At 43.8% G+C, this 18,626-nt stretch overlaps 1 protein-coding gene across 1 annotated transcript in view; it reads left to right on the top strand.

Annotated features, from left to right (window-relative positions):
- VPS45 (vacuolar protein sorting 45 homolog) overlaps nt 1–18,626 on the top strand; it is a 77,687-nt gene that overhangs the window by 58,088 nt on the left and 973 nt on the right. The gene's annotated exons all lie outside the window — the stretch shown is intronic.

Here is an 18,626-nt window from a genome sequence, read left to right as displayed (position 1 = left end):
TTTATTTTAAAGATTTATTGATTTATTTGAAAGACAGAGTTACAGAGAGAGGAAGAGAAAGAGAGGAAAAGAGAGATAATATCTTCCATCCACTTATTCACTCTCCAAATGGACATAATGGCTAGGGCTGGACTAGGCCAAAGCCAAGAGCCTGAAACTCCATTGGGGTCTCCCCCATGCATGGCAGGGGCTCAAGCACTTGGACCATCGTCTGCTGCTTTCCTGGGCACATTAGCAGGGAGCTGGATCCGAAGTGGTACAGCCAGAACTCAAATTAGCACCCATATGGGACGCCAGTGTTATAGGCAGCAGCTTAACCCACTGTGCCACAACACCAGCCCCTGTTTCTTGATTTTTTTTTAAAGATAGACTTTTTTTTTAATTAATTATTTTATTTACTTTAAAGACAGAGTTACAGAGAGAAGTAGAGAGGTAGAGCCAGCGAGAGAGAGGTCTTCCATCTGCTGGTTCACTCCCCAAATGACCACAATGGCCAGAGCTGAGCTGATCCGAAGCCAGGAGCTTCTTCTGGGTCTCCCACGTGGGTGCAGGGGCCCAAGGACTTGGGCCATCTTCTACTGCTTTCCTAGGCCATAGCAGAGAGCTGGATTGGAAGAGGAGCATCTGGGACTCGAACCAGCACTCATATGGGATGCCAGTGCTGCAGGATGGGGCTTTAACCCCCTGCGCCACTGCGCCGCAGTGCCAGCCCCATGTTTCTTGATTTTTAAAATGCTCAGATGATGAGATTGTGCTACATCTTGATTAAAGAGATGGTTATATGACTGTGTATTTGTCAGACTTATCAAACAATATCCTTAAAATCAGTGGATTTAATTATATTTGATCTCAATAAAAAATGTAAAAAAAAAAAAAAAACAAAGCCCTGAGGTACCAAACTGACACTTTCTCCTTGAGGCAGTAAATAAATAAAAAGATAGGCCGTCGCAGCAGCTCAATAGGCTAATCCTCCGCCTTGCGGCGCTGGCACACCAGGTTCTAGTCCCGGTTAGGGCGCCGGATTCTGTCCCGGTTGCCCCTCTTCCAGGCCAGCTCTCTGCTGTGACCAGGGAGTGCAGTGGAGGATGGCCCAAGTGCTTGGGCCCTGCACCCCGTGGGAGACCAGGAGAAGTACCTGGCTCCTGGCTTCGGATCAGCGCGATGCGCCGGCCGCAGCACACCGGCCGTGGTGGCCATTGGAGGGTGAACCAACGGCAAAGGAAGACCTTTCTCTCTGTCTCTCTCTCTCACTGTCCACTCTGCCTGTCAAAAAAATTTTTAAAAAATAGAAAGATAATTCACAAATGCTCACTGTATAATCCAACGCTATTTAGAATGCCATGCCCCAGAAGCATCTGACATCAGCTGGTGTTATGAGTCACACATTCTGAGGAACACTAATCTATAGAAATTCCTAAAAAGGGAGTTGAGAGGATGCTAAGAGCAAGCTGAAACTTATGTGGCACATAGGATGTGCTGAACACTGCTTTGATGCTTTACACCTCCGCTGTCAGTAAGAAGCCTCTAGCCACAGGTGGCTGTTACACACTTGAAATTTACCTAGTCTAATCTGAAGTGTGCTAAAAGTGTAAAATCTTTACCAAATTTCTAAGACTTAGTTCAGTAAAATACCTCATTAATAATTTTTTAAAGTTTATTACATGCTGAAATAATATTTTGGATATATTGTATAATAAAATATATTGCTACAATTTCACTTATTTAAGTTTTTTAATGTGGCTACTAGAACATTTTTAATTACTCCTGTAGCTCATACTTGTGATATGTGCTGCCTTACCCATTTAACTTGATTTAATTCTCATAACAACTGAATAAGGTAGATACTTGTATTAGCTCATCTTTATTTTTCAAATAAGGAAATTGAGGTATTTAGAAAGTTTAAATATTTTGCCCCAAGTCTTGAAGCTAGTAAGTGGTAGAACTTGAAATGAACACAGTTTGTGTCCAGTCTGGGCATATAGGCACTCAGTTGAAATAATATTTGGGGAAGGTTTACCTAGATAAGCTTTTTTTAAGTTTCTTTCTTATAAATGTCACTTATGAGGTAAGCAAAAATATGTTTTTACCAAATGGACAATGTGTAAAACTTCCTGCCTACTATGCAGTGTTGTAAACTAAAGTAGGGCTAAAATAATATAAAAGAAAGGAATCATTTAGTTTTGTTTGAAGATTTTTGTCATTCAAAAGTGATTAAGAATGAGATTTAGGGGGCCAGCACTGTGGTGTAACAAGTAAAGCCGCCGCCTGCAGTGCCAGCATCCCATGTGCGTTCTGTTCAAGTCCCAGCTACTCTACTTCCAATCCAGCTCTCTGTTATGGCCTGGGAAAGCAATGGAAGATGTCCAAAACTCTTGGACCCCTGCATCCATGTGGGAGACCCGGAAGAAGCTCCTGGCTCCTGGCTTCAGATGAGCGCAGCTCTAGCCATTGTGGCCAACTGGGGAGTGAACCAGCAGATGGAAGACCTCTATCTCTCTGCCTCTCCTTCTCTCTCTGTGTAACTCTGACTTTCAAATAAATAGATCGTTAAAAAACAAAAACAAAAAAAGAATGAGAGTTAGGAAGGATGATGCTCTTTGAATAAAAATTATTAACTTGGGGCGGGCTTTTGATATAGTGCGGAAGATACCACTTGGGACACCTGTATCCCATATGCTGGTCCCTGGGTTCAAATCTTGGTTTCCCCCGGCTCTGCTCCAAATCCAGCTTCCTGCTAATGTGCACTCTTGGATGACTCAAGTACTTAGGTCCCTGCCACACTTGTGGGAAACTGAGTTCTAGCTCTTGGCTTCAGCCTGGCCCAGCTCCAATTAGAACAGGAGTTTGGGGAGTGAACCAATGGGTGAGAGATGTCTCTCTGTCTCTGTGCATGGTGTGTGTGTGTGTGTGTGTGTGTCTGCCTTTCAGATAAATAAATTTTAAATGATTAACTTAGGGCAGCTGTTATTTTCCTCTCCATCTGAAATAATGCTTAAGTGTTGATAATAATTTAATAGACTAAGTCAGTGATACCAATAGTTTTGGAGAAAATATAGTTTTTTTATAAAAGATTTTATTTATTTATTTGAGAGATAGAATTACAAAGAGAGAGAGAGAAAGGTCTTCCTTCCTTTGATTCGCTCCTCAAATAGCCACAACGGCCAGAGCTGTGCCGATCCAAAGCCAGGAACTAGGTGCTTCCTTCCAGTCTCCCATATGGGTGCAGGGTCCCAAGCAATTGGGCCATCTTCTACTACTTTCCCAGGCCACAGCAAACAGCTGGATTAGAAGAGGAGCAGCCAGGACTCGAGCACCCATATGGGATGCAGGCACCACAGGCAGAGGATTAACCTACTGAGCCACCATGCCAGCCCTAAGGAGAGAATATAGTTAAGGGCTCACGGAACAGTTGGCATTTTGAATTGAACAAGCTGATTCATGTTGTCAACAGGTATTTTTATAGATTTCTACCACAATTTATTTAACCAATCCTTAGTTTTTTATTCATTCAACAATTTATACTTTTTGAGCCTCTACTATACCCCTGAAGCTATTTTGAGATTGGACATATAGTGGTTTACAAATCAAATATTATTTGATGTTAATTATTTATAATTTTTCAGTCTTATAAATAGTACTGCATTAAATATCATTTTATTTACTTCTTATACACTTGTCCAGTTGTTCACTGGGCTAATAATTGAACATATACTAAGTGCCAAATAATTTGCTGACCTCATTACATATATTATCTCACTTAATCTTCGTGACCCACGAGGTAACAGTACTGTGACCCCAATTTTCCAATGCAGAAACTAGAACATGAAGAGGTTAAGTAATATGCTTAGGTCATATAACTAGGAAGTACAAGCTGGAATTCAAGGTCAGGTTTAAGTATGTATTTATTTATTTATTTATTTGATTTTGAAAGGCAGAGAGAGAAGGGAGAAATCTCTCACCTGCTGGTTCACTTCCCAAATATCCAAAACATCTATGTCTGAGCCAGGCCAAAGCCAGAAATTGGGAACTCATACTGGGTCTCCCATGTGGGTAGCAGGGACCCAAGTACTTAAACCGCCACCTGCTGTCTCTCAGGCTAGGCACTAGCAGGAATCTAGAATCTGAAGTGGAGCTGGAACATAAACCAGGTATTCTGATAAAGGATGCAAGCATCCCAGGCAGCATCTTAACAAACTGCGCCAAATGCCCGGCCCAGAGAATATAAATTTTTTCCTTTAAAATAATTTATTGATTTATTTGAAAGGCAAAGTTACAGAGAAAAAGGGAGAAGGAGGGAGGGAGGGAAGGAGGGAGGGAGAGAGAGAGAGAAAGAGAGAGAGAGAGTTTTCCATCTGCTAGTTCATTCCCCAAATGGCTGACAGTGGGAACTGAGCCAGGCTGAAGCTGGAAGCCAAGAGCTTCCTCCTGGTCTCCCATGTGGGGGCAGGGACCCAAACACTTGGGTCATTTTCCACTGCTTTCCCAGGTGCATTATCAGGGAGCTGGATTGGAAGTGGAGCAGCCGGGACTCCAACCTGCACTCATGGGATGCCAGCATCATAGGTGGCAGCTTTACTTGCTACACCATAGCACCAGCCCTTAAATTTTCTTTTTTTTTTTTCTGTTTTTGTTTGTTTGTTTGTTTGTTTTTGACAGGCATAGTGGACAGTGAGAGAGAGAGACAGAGAGAAAGGTCTTCCTTTTGCTGTTGGTTCACCCTCCAATGGCCGCCATGGCCTGCACGCTGCAGCTGGCACACCACGCTGATCTGAAGCCAGGAGCCAGGTGCTTCTTCCTGGTCTCCCATGGGGTGCAGGGCCCAAGCACTTGGGCCATCCTCCACTGCCTTCCCAGGCCACAGCAGAGAGCTGGCCTGGAAGAGGGGCGACCAGGATAGAATCCGCCACCCTGACCAGGACTAGAACCGGTGTGCCAGCGCCACAGGCGGAGGATTAGCCCATTGAGCCGCAGCACCGGCCAAATTTTCTTTTTTTTTTTTTTTTTAAGATTTATTTTATTTATTTGAAAGGCAAAGCTACAGAGAGGGAGACAAATTGAAAGAGACCTATCTTTTGGTTAACTCACCAGATGGCCACAATGGCCAGAGGTGGGCCAGTCTGAAGCCAGGAGCTTCATCCTGGTCTCCACATGGGTGCAGGATGCTGGCATTGCAGGCAACAGCTTACACCACAATGCCGGCCCCGAGAGTATAAACATTCTTAGGATGATAAATTACTGCACTGCCAGCCAGAAACGCTTTATATACAGTGCGTGTACACAAAGTAGGTTCCATATCTCCACAGCATGACTTTGCCAACACTGAGGTTAGCTGCTGTTCATTTGTAACAGTTAGCAATTCCTTTGAGCAAGACTGGTTTCAAAGCATCTTGTGTCAACCCAGATGCAGAGTGAAGAAAGAAGGAGATTAGCAGTGTGAGGCTTAAGGAGACCAACAGATGAGACAGCAACAAGTAGAAACAAGAGTCAGAGAGGTGGATGCTGCTGGGTGGTTATTTACATGTCATTCTTGCACATTGTAAGTATAATGTATTTCAACACGTGGATGCCTCCTGTTCCAAATTCCAGGCTATTAGGAGGCACTGATCCTACATTGGTTCCATGATGGACCCCGCCCCAACACTCTCTACTCCATCCCCACTTTTCTTTCCCTTAAGCTGTTTTGAATGAGTTTCTTTTTCTTTCTGCCAGAATGTTGAGTTCTGGCAAACTGTTACAAGAAAAATATTGCTTTCCCTCCCAAGTTTGTGAGACTTGCCTTTTTGTGTAGTGTGTAAGATCCAATATAGTATCTGCATATTTGTTTCAGGATTTGTTGAGTAAACTAATAAAATGTTTAAAAGAGAAGAAAAAGTTCAAACATGCTAATTCTGTATAGTAAGACAAAAGTGACCCATTTGGGGCCAGTGCTGTGGCACAGCAGATCGAAACCCCAGCCTGCAGCTCTGGCATCCCATATGGGCACCAGTTCGAGTCCCAGCTGCTCCACTTGTGATCCAGCTTCCTTTTAATGCACCTGGGAAAGCAGTGAAAGATGGCCCAAGTCTTGGGCCCCTGCACCCATGTGGGAGACCTGGAACAAGCTCCTTGCTCCTGGCTTCAGCTGCATTCAGCTGTGGCTATTGTGGATATCTGAGGAGTGAACCAGTGGATGGAAGACCTCTCTCTGTACCTCTCTATATAGCTCTTTCAAATAGATTTTTAAAAGTGACCCATTTTACTTCCTTGTTTCCTGTAACATCTGCATTTCTATTTTTCTTGTTATTAGAAAAATAGTGAAATCTACTAATTCATCAAAGCATCATTTTGATGCTAACGGAATTCTTTACACTAGTAAAGCATCTAACTGATTATTCAGTATATCCAAGTTGTCATCCCTCTGCCCAAACTGTATTACCTTCCCCAGGTGAATGATACGTCTTTACGACCTATGTTCTTTCAGTAGAGTTACCATTAGATCTGTTGGCCTTAAATAGGGCCTGTTGTTTGTAAAGCAGCCTTTCATGCCGTTTGGTCTGGTGAGACACAGTGTAGCATAGCAGTTAAGAGCATGGGTGTTGGCGTCCATGTGCCTTGTCTAAATCCCAGTTCTGCCACTTGTCCATGTGTGTGACCTTAGGCAAATTATTTAACTTTTTTGTGCCTCTACTTTCTCAACAGTAAAATAGAGGTAACTAATAGCTCCTTCAAACCATTGTTGTAATGATTGGTTGATATAGTACAAAGGTCATCAAAAAGTTCATGGAACTAGTATTATGAAAAAATTTATTCATGGATCTCAAAAATTTTTGCACCAGAATAAACTTTTAATCCCTTTTCATGAACCGTTTGAAGTGCCTGCGTATTTGTAGAACGCTTACAGGAGATCTGACACAGGGTAAACACTAGGGGCTACTTGCTGCTGCTGCTATTACTATTATATTTGAAGGAGATAAATTTTAAGACTGCATATTCATCACAAGTACCTCTGCTGTCACTCTTACTTCCAAATCACTTATTTTAAAAACCCTTACTTGAGGGTCAGCACTGTGGCATAGCAGGTTAAGCCAACACCTGTAGTAAGGATATCCCATATGGACACGTTGCAAGTCCCAGCTGCTCCACTTCTGATCCAGCTCCCTGCTAATGTGCCTGGGAAAGCAGCAGAGGACGGCACAGTGTTTGGGACCCTGCACCCATGTGGGAGACCTGGAAGAGGCTCCAGCTGACTCCTGGCTTCAGCCTTTTCCAGCCCTGGCCATTGCAGCCATTTGAGGAGTGAGCCAGAGAATAAAAGATTTCTCTCTCTCTCTCTGTCTCTCTCTCTGTCTCTGTCTCTCATCTCCCTCTCTTTCTGTAATTTTGCCTTTCAAATAAATAAATAAATCTTTTTTAAAAAGAAGAAAACACTTACTTAAACATAATGCAAGAGTATGATTATATTATTAACCCAGTGGGAATATAGTGAAGCAGTGATGAAATTTACTATCAAGATAGTAGCTCTGGGGCCGGTGCTCTCACGAAGTGGGTTAACACCTGGCCTGAAGCATCCCATATGGGCGCCGGTTCTAGTCCCTGCTGCTCCACTTCCGATCCAGCTCCCTGCTGTGGCCTGGGAAAGCAGTAGAAAATGGCCCAAGTCCTTGGGCCCCTGCACCCGCGTGGGAGACCCAGAAGAAGCTCCTGGCTCCTGGCTTCAGATCGGCGCAGTCCTGGCCGTTGTGGCCAATTTGGGAGTGAATCAATGGATGGAAGACCTCTCTCTCTCTGCCTCTCCTCTCTGTGTAACTCTGACTCTCAAGTAAAAAATAAATAAATCTTTAAAAAAAGAAAAGGTAGTAGCTCTGTGGTCTGTGAGGAGAAAAACTGTTAATACTCATTTAAGAGGTCCCCTCAAAGGCCCCCAGAGTCAGGACCTCTATAAATAAAAGACCTGCAGAAAGCCTTCAGCATCCATGGTTGCTACAGTTGGTTATCTGGGGGCTTTGGGTCGTAGTGGTCACCACTCTGCTCCTGTGGCTGTGGCTGCTCTGACACGTGGATGCGGTCTTGAATTGTCCCAGTGGCGAGAAAGCACATCTATAGCTCTTTGTATTCTCAAACGATAACCTCTTTTCAGACCTTTATGTAACTGATCTTACAGGCAGTTCTGTCCCTGAGGAGTCCGTCTTTCACCTTGCAACTTCAAGGGCAATTTCTTCCTCTTTCTTCATATGATATTCCAATGAATGATATATGCACAGTGCTAGATCCAAACAGAACCTCATTGTTGGCTTCTTTGTGCTATTTCTTCTCCCAGGGAAAGAAAACAGGGCCAAGAGCTCCTGTTTGTTTCTTTGTTTTGTTTTGCTTTGTTTTTTCAGAAGTCAGGTGTCCAGCACTAAGGTGGGGGTTGGGAAGGAATAGCTACATTTTTTAATAACCAGTTATGTCATTCATGAGAGAGTGTTGTAGGGGAAAGCAACCTCAGTGGAACAGGTTATAATCAAGGAAATATTTTATATCTTAATCCAGTGTTTTCTGAACTCCGTTCTATAAAGAAAATTTCTGTTCAGGGAGATAGGCATAGGTGTTCCAGGTTAAAAGGGGGTCCTGTGGTGTTAAGTTTGGGAAACACTGTGTCCCTCACTTGAAAAGTCACAATTCACATCAGCATGTTAAGTATCCTGAGAGACTCTGCAGTAAAGAAACCCATTCAGCGTTTGTGTTTTTCATTGTTTTAATGTAACATTTTATACTGATATTCATACAGGAATATATAAAACAAGTTAGAAAGCATGATAATATAATGTATACCCTTGAACCCTTCACCTAATCCAAGGACTAGGAAATAGCAAATAACAAATCGATCTGAGTGTTCCTCTCTAAGTATGTCCCTCAGGCCAGCGTTGTGGCATAGTGAGTAAAGCCACCGCCTGAAACACGGGCATCCCATGTGGGCACCAGATCAAGTTCCACTGCTCCACTTCTGATTCAGCTCCCTGCTAATGTGCCTGGGAAACAGCAGAAGATGATCCAAGGCCTTGGGCCCCTGCACCCACATGGGAGACCCAGAAGAAACTCCTTGCTCCTTGCTTCAGTCTGGCCCAGCCATGGCTGTTGCAGCCATTTGGGGAATAAATCAGCAGATGAAAGATTCTCTCTCTCTCTGCCTCTCCTCTCTCTGTGTAACTCTTTCAAATAAATAAATCAATCTTTTAAATGTTAATAAATTTTTTTAAAAAAAGAAGAAATACATTCCTCATCTCCCACAACAGCTAGCCTAAATTTATGTTTAATTCTCTTGCTTTGATAGAGGAAGATTGTATTTATTCTCTAGTTTTGCTTATTTTTGAGCCATATAAAGATGTTGTCATACTTTTTTTTACTAAACATTGCTTGAAGATTCATCTCTGTTGTTGTCCGTGACCTTGTTTGCTACTTTTCAGTGCTGTAACATTTCATTATGTGAACATACCACAGTTTGCTTCGCTCTTCAGCTGTCCGGAGACATCTGGGGGCTTCTGTTTTGTGTTTTACTATTGCTCTTCTCAAGGAGCAAAAGAAATGTTAGCCAAGAATATTACCAGACTGCTGTGATTGTACTGATTGGGAACAAGAGGATGGCTGTTGAGTGGCTGTTTTTCACAATGTACTATTTGAGGCAGAGAATAAAAACAAAGATAAATAAAATGTCCCTGTCTTCAGTGACCTGCCGGTCCAGTGGGGGAGTCAAACAAATCAACATTTCTCAAATTAGGGTATGATTAGACCCAGGGACACATAAAGATACAAAATAAATACGACATTGTCTTTTGGAGTGTCCATTTTCTTATAATGTGGGGGAATGTGCAGAGGTAGAACTAAATAAATAAATACTTTAAAATATGTTTATAGAAAACAGCATAAAATTAAGCACTTTTAAAACATTACTGGAACTCAAAGGAAGAGGTAAGCTGGAATACCAATCTGAATCATACCCCCTGGACTACTGAATTTATTCTATCCTGCTATTAGGAGTTCAAAGGTAAAAAGACTTGATATGTGTTAATGATATAAATTAAATAAAATGTGTCCTACATAGAAATAATTAATCCTGACAGAGTAATCAAGAAGTGCTTCACTGAGGAAATGTTATTTGAGCCAGAACTTAAAGGATAAGTGGAATTCCCTTAGGAAAAAGGAACAGTGGGGGCTGAAGACAGAGCATCGCCACAGACAGGAGCGGGAGGAAGGAAGCAGCACAGCTGAGAAACAGGGAGAAGTTTGTATGGGTAAAGGGTGCATGCATGGGGAGCAGCCGATGCCACATGTGAGATCCCCAGTGTGTTCAGACATGTAACAAGTCTACCAAAAGCTCATGGGAATAATATTATGGAAAAAACTGCGTGGATTTCAAATATTTCTCTACCAAAATGACGATTTAGTTTAATTTGCCATGAACTTTTTGAAGTTTCCTTGTTGATATTGAATGCCAGCCTTCTACCTTGTTCCTGATAAAACTTCTGTTGGATATTTAGGGAGAATTTGGCATACTAGGTGACATTTAAGTTGGGATCTTAACCTCTTTGTAAAATATGTGTCTGGCTCATGTGTCCATTCAGCAAACACCTAATTCAACCTCTAAGGATGCACATCTGAAGGAGATAATAATTAAGATGTACATTCACTGGTGAGAGAAGTCACTAGGAGAACTTCCGTGGCTCCCACTGCCACTGTAGCCCTTTGCCTCCTGGCTTGTCAGAGCGTGAATGCCCCTGGCTCAGGCCAGCCCTTCCCCCCGGGCACCGAAGTCCATCCCGCTTCACCTGCTCCAGGGTACCACTCCGAACTTGCTTCCCTTTCTCTCCCTAATCATGTTAACCCACTTCGTTGGGTCATTCACAGAAGCATAGAAACACACTTCTGTTTTTTCCACTTTTACTTAAAGACCCTTCCTTAACCTCTTTTCTCTTTGCAGGTTCTATCCCATTTCTCTGTTCTCTTTGATAGCAGTTCTCCAAGAATGCTTACACTCACCCTCTCCAGCCCCTCCCCCCACATGTTCTCTTCCCGCACATATTCTCCTGGAGCACTCCAGGCAGGCTTTCACTCCCATCTCTCCTCAGAACTGCTCTAGTCCTGGTCGTGGTCCCCAGCACCTCCATGTTGCTAAATGAGTCCTCATTTCACCTGACCTGCCAGCAGCACTTGACATAGGTGATCAGCCCCTTCATTTTGAAACACTTTTATCATTTGGTTTCCAGGAACTACACTCTCCTGGTCCTCCTACCTCCCTGGCCATTTTTGCTGATTTCTCCTGTTTTCTGGAATCCCTGGAACTCAGTCCTTGGGCTCTCCCTCTTCCTGTCCATCTCCACCCACTCCCTTAGAGAGCTCATCCAGTCTTGTGGCTGTAAATTCTACCCATCCATGAGTAGCTCCCAAATTTGTATCTCTAGTCCAGAATTACTTATACTCTTAACACTATTGGTATTTTGGACCAGATAATTCTTTGTTGTGGGAGACTGCCCTTTACACTGTAGGATGTTCAGCAACATTCCTGGCCTCAACCCATTAGATGCCAGTAGGACTTCACCAGCTATGACAACCAAAAATGTGTGTGATCTCATCTTTACACCGCCCTCCACTCCCTTTTAACCTCTCCGTTGTAATTTCTTACTACCCAACACCTTGTGCCCTTCATTTCAGCCACACCAGCTTCCTTTCTGCTCCTCAAACATACCATGCCTTCGCTCCTTGGCACTTGCTGGCACTTCCCCCAAATACATGAGACAACTTCAGAAAGTTAATAAGGGACAAGCATTTGGCCACAGTGGTTAAGACGCTTCTTGGGACGCCGGCATCCCATATTGGAGTTCCTGGGTTCAGATCTTGGCTCAGCTCCCCATCCCCACTTCTTGCTAACGTATATCCTGGGAGGCAGCAGATGGTGGTTCAGGCACTTGAGTTCCTGGATCCGTGTGGTAGACTCAGATTGGCTCCTGGCTTCAGCCTGGCCTAGCCCTGGATACTGCAGGCATTGGGGGAATAAACCAACAAATGGAAGATCTCTCTGTTTCTGTCTCCCTGCCTTTCAAATAAAATGAAAATAAATTTTCTTAGAAATCATGAAGTAATGGGATTAAGAGATAAGATTTTGGGGTACAAAAACTTTGAAATCAATATAGATTTCTATGCATTTTCCTTCACTTCTTGAAGACCCCTCATATGCTTTGTTAACTCATTTAGTTCTCAACTCCAATTTCAGTTTCTCAGTGAGGCCCCCACCTGAGCACTGTGTTTTATTTTATTGTATTCTATTTTTAAAGATTTCTTTGTTTCAAAGAGTTACAGAAAGAACAGGAGAGACAGAGCAAAGATCTTCCATCTGCCCATTCGATTCCTAAGTGTCTGCACAGCCAGGGCTGAGCCAGACCGAAGCCAGGAGCCAGGAGCTTCATCCAGGTCTCCAACAGATGTGCCAGGGACCCAAACACCTGAGCCGTCATCTGCTTGGGCCATCTTCCACTGTTTTCCCAGCCCATTAGCGGGGAGCTGGATCAGAAATGGAGCAGCCAGGACTCAAACCAGCGCTCATATGGGATGCCGGCATCTCAGCTGGCAGCTTTACCCACTATGCCACAATGGTGGCCCTTAAATTTTTAAAAAAGGATTTATTTTATCTATTTGAAAGTCAGAATTACAGAGAGGGAGGGAGACAGAGAGAGATCTTCCGTCTGCTGGCTTACTCCCCAAGTGACCGCCAGTAGCCAAAGCTGGGCCAAACAGGAGCCAGGAGCTTCGTCTGGGTCTCCCACATAGGTTCAGGAATCGTCACCCATATGGATTGCTGATATTGCAAGCGGCAGCTTTACCCATGATGCCAAACACTGGCCTGAGTACTACATTTTATTTTTTTTTAATATTTACTTATTTATTTATTTATGTACGTATGTATGTATGTATTTGAAGGTCAGAGTTACACAGAGAGAGGAGAAGCAGAGAGAGAGAGAGGTCTTCCATCTGCTGGTTCACTCCCCAATTGGCCAAAACGGAACTGCACTGATCCAAAGCCAGGAGCCAGGAGCTTCTTCCAGGTCTCCCATACAGGTGCAGGGACCCAAGCACCTGGACCATCTTCTACTGCTTTCCCAGGCCACAGTAGAGAGCTGGATCAGAAGTGGAGCAGCCGGGGCTTGAACCAGCGCCCATATGGGATGCCGGCACTGCAGGCAGCAGCTTTACCTGCTACACCGCAACACCAGCCCCATGAGTACTACATTTTAAACCTCACACCACCACTGTCTTTTCCATTTCTCCTTCTTTAAGCTTTCTTTATTTTTCTCCATTGCATTTTTTTAATCTAATGTACTACAGAGAGGCAGTGTAGCAGCATTTTTAAGAGAAGAAACTCTGAAGCCAAGCTGCCTGGGGTTTAATCCCAGCTCCGTCAGTCCCAGAATGAAAAATTTGATTTCTCTGTGCTTCAGTCAGTGTGTTTGCAAAAGAGGGATAGTTTCTGCCTCATTAGAATAGTACTTTGCATTAAAAAGTGATATTTGTTTATTATTATTATTATTATTATTACATTTTACCTGCTAATCAGTTTCTTCTTTCTTTCTCCACCATTGCAATATAAATTTCATGAGGCCAGAGTTATTTTTGTTCATGTGGTTGTTTTTGCTTCTTTATTGCTGTATTCACATCTTCTAGAACAGTGCCTAGCACATTGGAGGCACTCCATGAATGTTTGCCGTACGAATTGTTTTCCCTGGAAAGAATAATGGAGGGAAGAGTCAAGAAAGACTGGAGGTTACGTGTGCTATTTAAAACTTTTACAAAGAGTATGTTTGTGCATCACTAGTGCCCTCAGAAAACTCATAGGCTTATATGGAAAATGGACATGTAGACAAATAAATTAGAAGACAGCATCAGAATATGACAGGGTATGGAGGAACCAGGATGTCACTCCAACTGGAAGGCAGTGTGGTTAAAGAAGGCTTCCTAGAAGAGCGATAATGTGAGCATTAGGTTTAAAAAAAAAAAAAAAAAAACACAGTTCCACTAGACAGTGTGGGAGAGATGGACCAGTAATAGCACAGGGTAGGAAACAGCGATGGTTCTGACAGCTGTAAGCAGTGGGAATTGAGAGGAGCAGGAAGGAGACTTCTCAGTGTGCTGAGCTGTAAGAAATTCCATCCTCTCCTCCCCTACCCTCTCCCATCTTCTGGCAATTCCAGCTACATTTTGGGCTGCAATTAACAGGATACTGTTCCATTAAAGCAAATATCTGGGGCTTTTCCTCGTTATTTTCCTGAAAGTCTTTTTCTGTTTTCCTGCTCCCCACATGTTCCATTTATTTTTCATACTATGTAACTTCATATTTTTTTTGACAGGCAGAGTGGACAGTGAGAGAGAGAGACAGAGAGAAAGGTCTTCCTTTTGCCGTTGGTTCACCCTCCAATGGCCGCCGCGGCCAGCGCACAGCGCTGATCCGAAGCCAGGAGCCAGGTGCTTTTCCTGGTCTCCCATGGGGTGCAGGGCCCAAGCACCTGGGCCATCCTCCACTGCACTCCCGGGCCACAGCAGAGAGCTGGCCTGGAAGAGGGGCAACCAGGACAGAATCCGGCGCCCCGACCGGGACTAGAACCCGGTGTGCCGGTGCTGCTGGCAGAGGATTAGCCTAGTGAGCCATGGCGCCAGCCACTATGTGGCTTCATATTTTAAATTCTCTGGTGTCTTAGATATAAAAACTCACATGTAATTTCTATCTGTGGAATATAGTGAAAAAGGAGAATGAAGTATCTTTAATTTAAATATACATATAATAGTACTTCAAAAAGTTTATGAAAATTGAATTAAATGATAAATTTGGGCACAAAAAAAAGTTAAAATCCATGCATTTTTCTTTGGGGTATTTATTTGGTTGGTTTGGTTTGGTTTGGTTTGGTTGCATTTTTTTGAAGGCAGAGAGACACACAACTTCCAGTTACTGATTCATTCCCCAAATGCCTGCAACAACCAGGGCTGGGCATGTCAAAGCCAGAAGCCCAAAATTCAATCTGGGTCTCCCACATAGGTTGCAAGGACCGGTCATCTGCTGCCTCTCAGGTGCATTTGCAGGAAACTGCATGGGAACCCAAGGAACTGGGGCTCAAACAGGCACTGTTTAACAGCTTAACCTGCTGCACCACAACCCCTGCCCCAGCTTTTGTATAATACACAGTTTCATGAACTTTTGAAGAGTCCTCATACACACACACACACACAGAGAGAGACAGAGACAGAGGGAGAGAGTTTTGTTATGATATATAGCTTTACTTAGACATGGTTGTTTAGCCGAATTACTTTAATTAAAATTTTTCATCCTGTAAATTGGTCTCTAATCCCTTAGCAAGGCTTAAAAGTGAAGAAACTAGGGACAAGCATTTGGCACAGTGGTGAAGTCACCACTTAGGACATCTGCATCCTATATTAAATACCTGGTTTGAAGGCCGGCGCCGCGGCTCACTAGGCTAATCCTCCACCTAGCGGCACCGGCACACCGGGTTCTAGTTCCGGTCGGGGCGCCGGATTCTGTCCCGGTTGTCCCTCTTCCAGGCCAGCTCTCTGCTGTGGCCCGGGAGTGCAGTGGAGGATGGCCCAAGTGCTTGGGCCCTGCACCCCATGGGAGACCAGGAAAAGCACCTGGCTCATGGCTCCTGCCATCGGATCAGCGCGGTGCACCAGCTGCGGCGGCCATTGGAGGGTGAACCAACGGCAAAGGAAGACATTTCTCTCTGTCTCTCTCTCTCACTGTCCACTCTGCCTGTCCAAAAAAAAAAAAAAAAAATACCTGGTTTGAGACCTGGCTCCTCCACTTCCCATCCAGCTTCCAGCTAATGTGCATCCTGGCAGATGATGAGTCAAGTGGGAGACCTGGGTGGAATTCCAGGCTACTGGCTTCAGCCTGGCCCAGCCCTAGCTGTTGGGGGCACTGGAGAAGTGAGGTAGCAGATACAAGCTCCTGCATACTCCCTGGCCTGCCTTTCTCTCTCTCTCTCTCTCTCTCTCTCTCTCTCCCTCCCTCCCTCCCTCCCTCCCTCCTCCCCCCCCCCTTAAAATGGAAATAACAAAGTGAATAAACTTGCTTTTCAATGTATGACTCAAGACTTTTTGAAGCTGATGTTCTAAAATGAGGGTTGGGGTTCTGCTTTTTCCCGCCCACCTTCTTTCTATGCACAGAACCGGGAAAGCACCCCTGCTGACAGTACAACCTGAGAAAAGCCACAGTGTTCATCTACTCTGTTAGGTCCTGATGCTGGGTTTCATACCACATTTCATACTCAGCCGATACTGTGTATCTATCTCTGAGAGCCCTTGAGGTAGGAATCATAACAGGTGTGCATTTGAACAGCTAATTCAGTGCCTAGTTCATAGTGGATGCTCAGTAAACATTTGTTCAATTGAATTGAACTGAGTAAAATTGGATTATAGTATCACAGAGGGGTTTTTTGAGTCTGTTTTTTAAGTGAGGTTGATTGAAAACAAATCTAGAAAAGGAAAATCCTTTTTTAGTCTAAATTTGGGGTACAGCTACCAATATGCTCATTGCCCATAATTTTTAAGCATTTTGTGCAGTGACTCATCAAAGTCCTCAAATAGATACTTTTTTAAAGTCACCATGGCCTTAGGAAACAAAATTAGGGCTGGCAAATATAAATAGTGTTTTCTCTTTTCAGTCAGGAGTGTGGGGGTCCTGTTGATACACAGGAGGAGGAACTTTAAGTAGAATTTTAGGGAAGTTCTTTTTTGTTTCCCTTTGTAGCAGCCTTGGAAATGAAGCACAGATCACCTGATGAATTTCTATAGGGTTTTCCAGCACATTTGTCCCATTCTTACTAGAAGTTACTGATCACTTTCTGTATTATCTTTTAAAAAGCAATGCTACCCCAGTCTCCTAACATTTGTTTTCTGGCCTCCATATGTCTCTGGTACAAAGGGCCAAAGGAAAAAAAAAAAAAAAAAAAAAAAAAACAGGCCAGACAGAAGTGCTTGTATTTCATAAGGAATTAAATGAACTTAGTTTTTACTCCTCTCTCTCTACTACATCATTCTCTCAGCCTGAAATCTAGCAGGTCTAAAACTGCAAAGCAATAGATAGCTGTCATTCCTCCAACTCTGTCTACCGTGGATCTGTTTCTTTCTGAGAGAGAATCCTTAGCATACTGATGAATACGACCCCAGTAACCCCTACATTGTAGAGAAAGTTCTTTCACCGTTGTGTAGTCATTTAGTTAACTCATTTACTCAGCACCCCTTTATTGGGTACCTCCAAGCCCTGGAGATCCAAGCTCAGTTCCTCCCACCAAAGTAGCTCTCAGTCTGTTTTGGCAGCAGTAAGATATACAGTACCTAGTATAACAGTAGTAGAGTGCTAAAACAGCACCGAATCAACGTGATAGTAGTGACAGGAATGGTTAGTCCAGTACGGAGGGGTCTGGGAAGGTTCTGCCAAAAACGTGACTTAATCCCTAGCCTTAGAGGAGAAACAAGAGTTCATCAGAGAAGGCACGGCCTTCCCTTTTAGACTTAGGACATAGTAAGAGCAAAAGCGTGAAGATGTGGAAGCTCGTGACATGCACAGAACAGTCACCACGGGTGGCACAGCTGCACAGCGGGCGATGGGACGGGACAAGGGAGCAGCAGCGCATACAGGAGGCCCAGGGATGCGGACTCTGGAGCCTGGGCTGACTCCTGCCACAACTGTCTAACCTCTCCATAGCTTTCGTTCTCAATCTCTTTCTTTTCTTTTTTTTTTTAAGATTTATTTATTTGAAAGACAGAGTTACAGAGACAGAGACAGAGAGAATCTTCCATCTGCTGGTTCACTCCTCAAATGACTGCAACATTTGCGGCTGGGCCAGGCCGAAGCCAGGAGCCTGAAACTCCACCCAAGTCTCTCACATGGGTAGCAGGGGTCCAAGCAAGCTGTTGACACAGGCTGTGACTTAATCCACTGCACTACAACCTGCTGGGCCACAGTGTCAGTCCCATCTTAATCTCTAAATTTCATAGGATTGTGCACAGGTGCGGGTACACACACACACTTTAAAACAGTTCTTAGAAGAAAATAAATACAATGTATTAGTTATTAACCACTATGAAGGGCCTTGAGCTTTAATACATACATTACATTTTTGTGCAAGTAAAAGAAAGATTTTAAAGCAGAAGGGAGGAGAGCATACAGTCAGATATAACCTGTGTTAGAAAAGTAACTCTGGGGGCCAGTGTTGTGGCACAACAGGCTAAGCCACTGCCTGCAGTGCCGGCATCCCATATGAGCACTAATTTGAATCCCAGCTGCTCCACTTCTGATTCAGCTCCCTGCTAATGTGCCTGAGGAAGCAGCAGAAGATGGCCCAAGTCCCTGGGCCGATGCACCCATGTGGAAGACCCGGAAGGAGCTCCTGGCTTCAGTCTGACCCAGCCCTAGCTGTTGTGGCCATTTGAGGAGTGAACCAGTGGATAGAAGATCTCTCTCTCTCTCTCTCTCTCTCTGTCTCTCCCTCTCCCATTGTAAGTCTGCCTTTCAAATAAATAAGTCTTAAAAAAAAAAAAAAAGTAACCCTGGTGCTACTTTGTAGGGTAGATTGGAGAAAGAAGACACTCGAGGAACAATGCAAGTT

This window comes from Oryctolagus cuniculus, chromosome 7 (assembly GCF_964237555.1).
Source record: "Oryctolagus cuniculus chromosome 7, mOryCun1.1, whole genome shotgun sequence".
Taxonomy (NCBI): domain Eukaryota; kingdom Metazoa; phylum Chordata; class Mammalia; order Lagomorpha; family Leporidae; genus Oryctolagus; species Oryctolagus cuniculus.
Note: the sequence above shows the minus strand (reverse complement) of the source record. Positions and strands in the feature narration are given on the sequence as shown.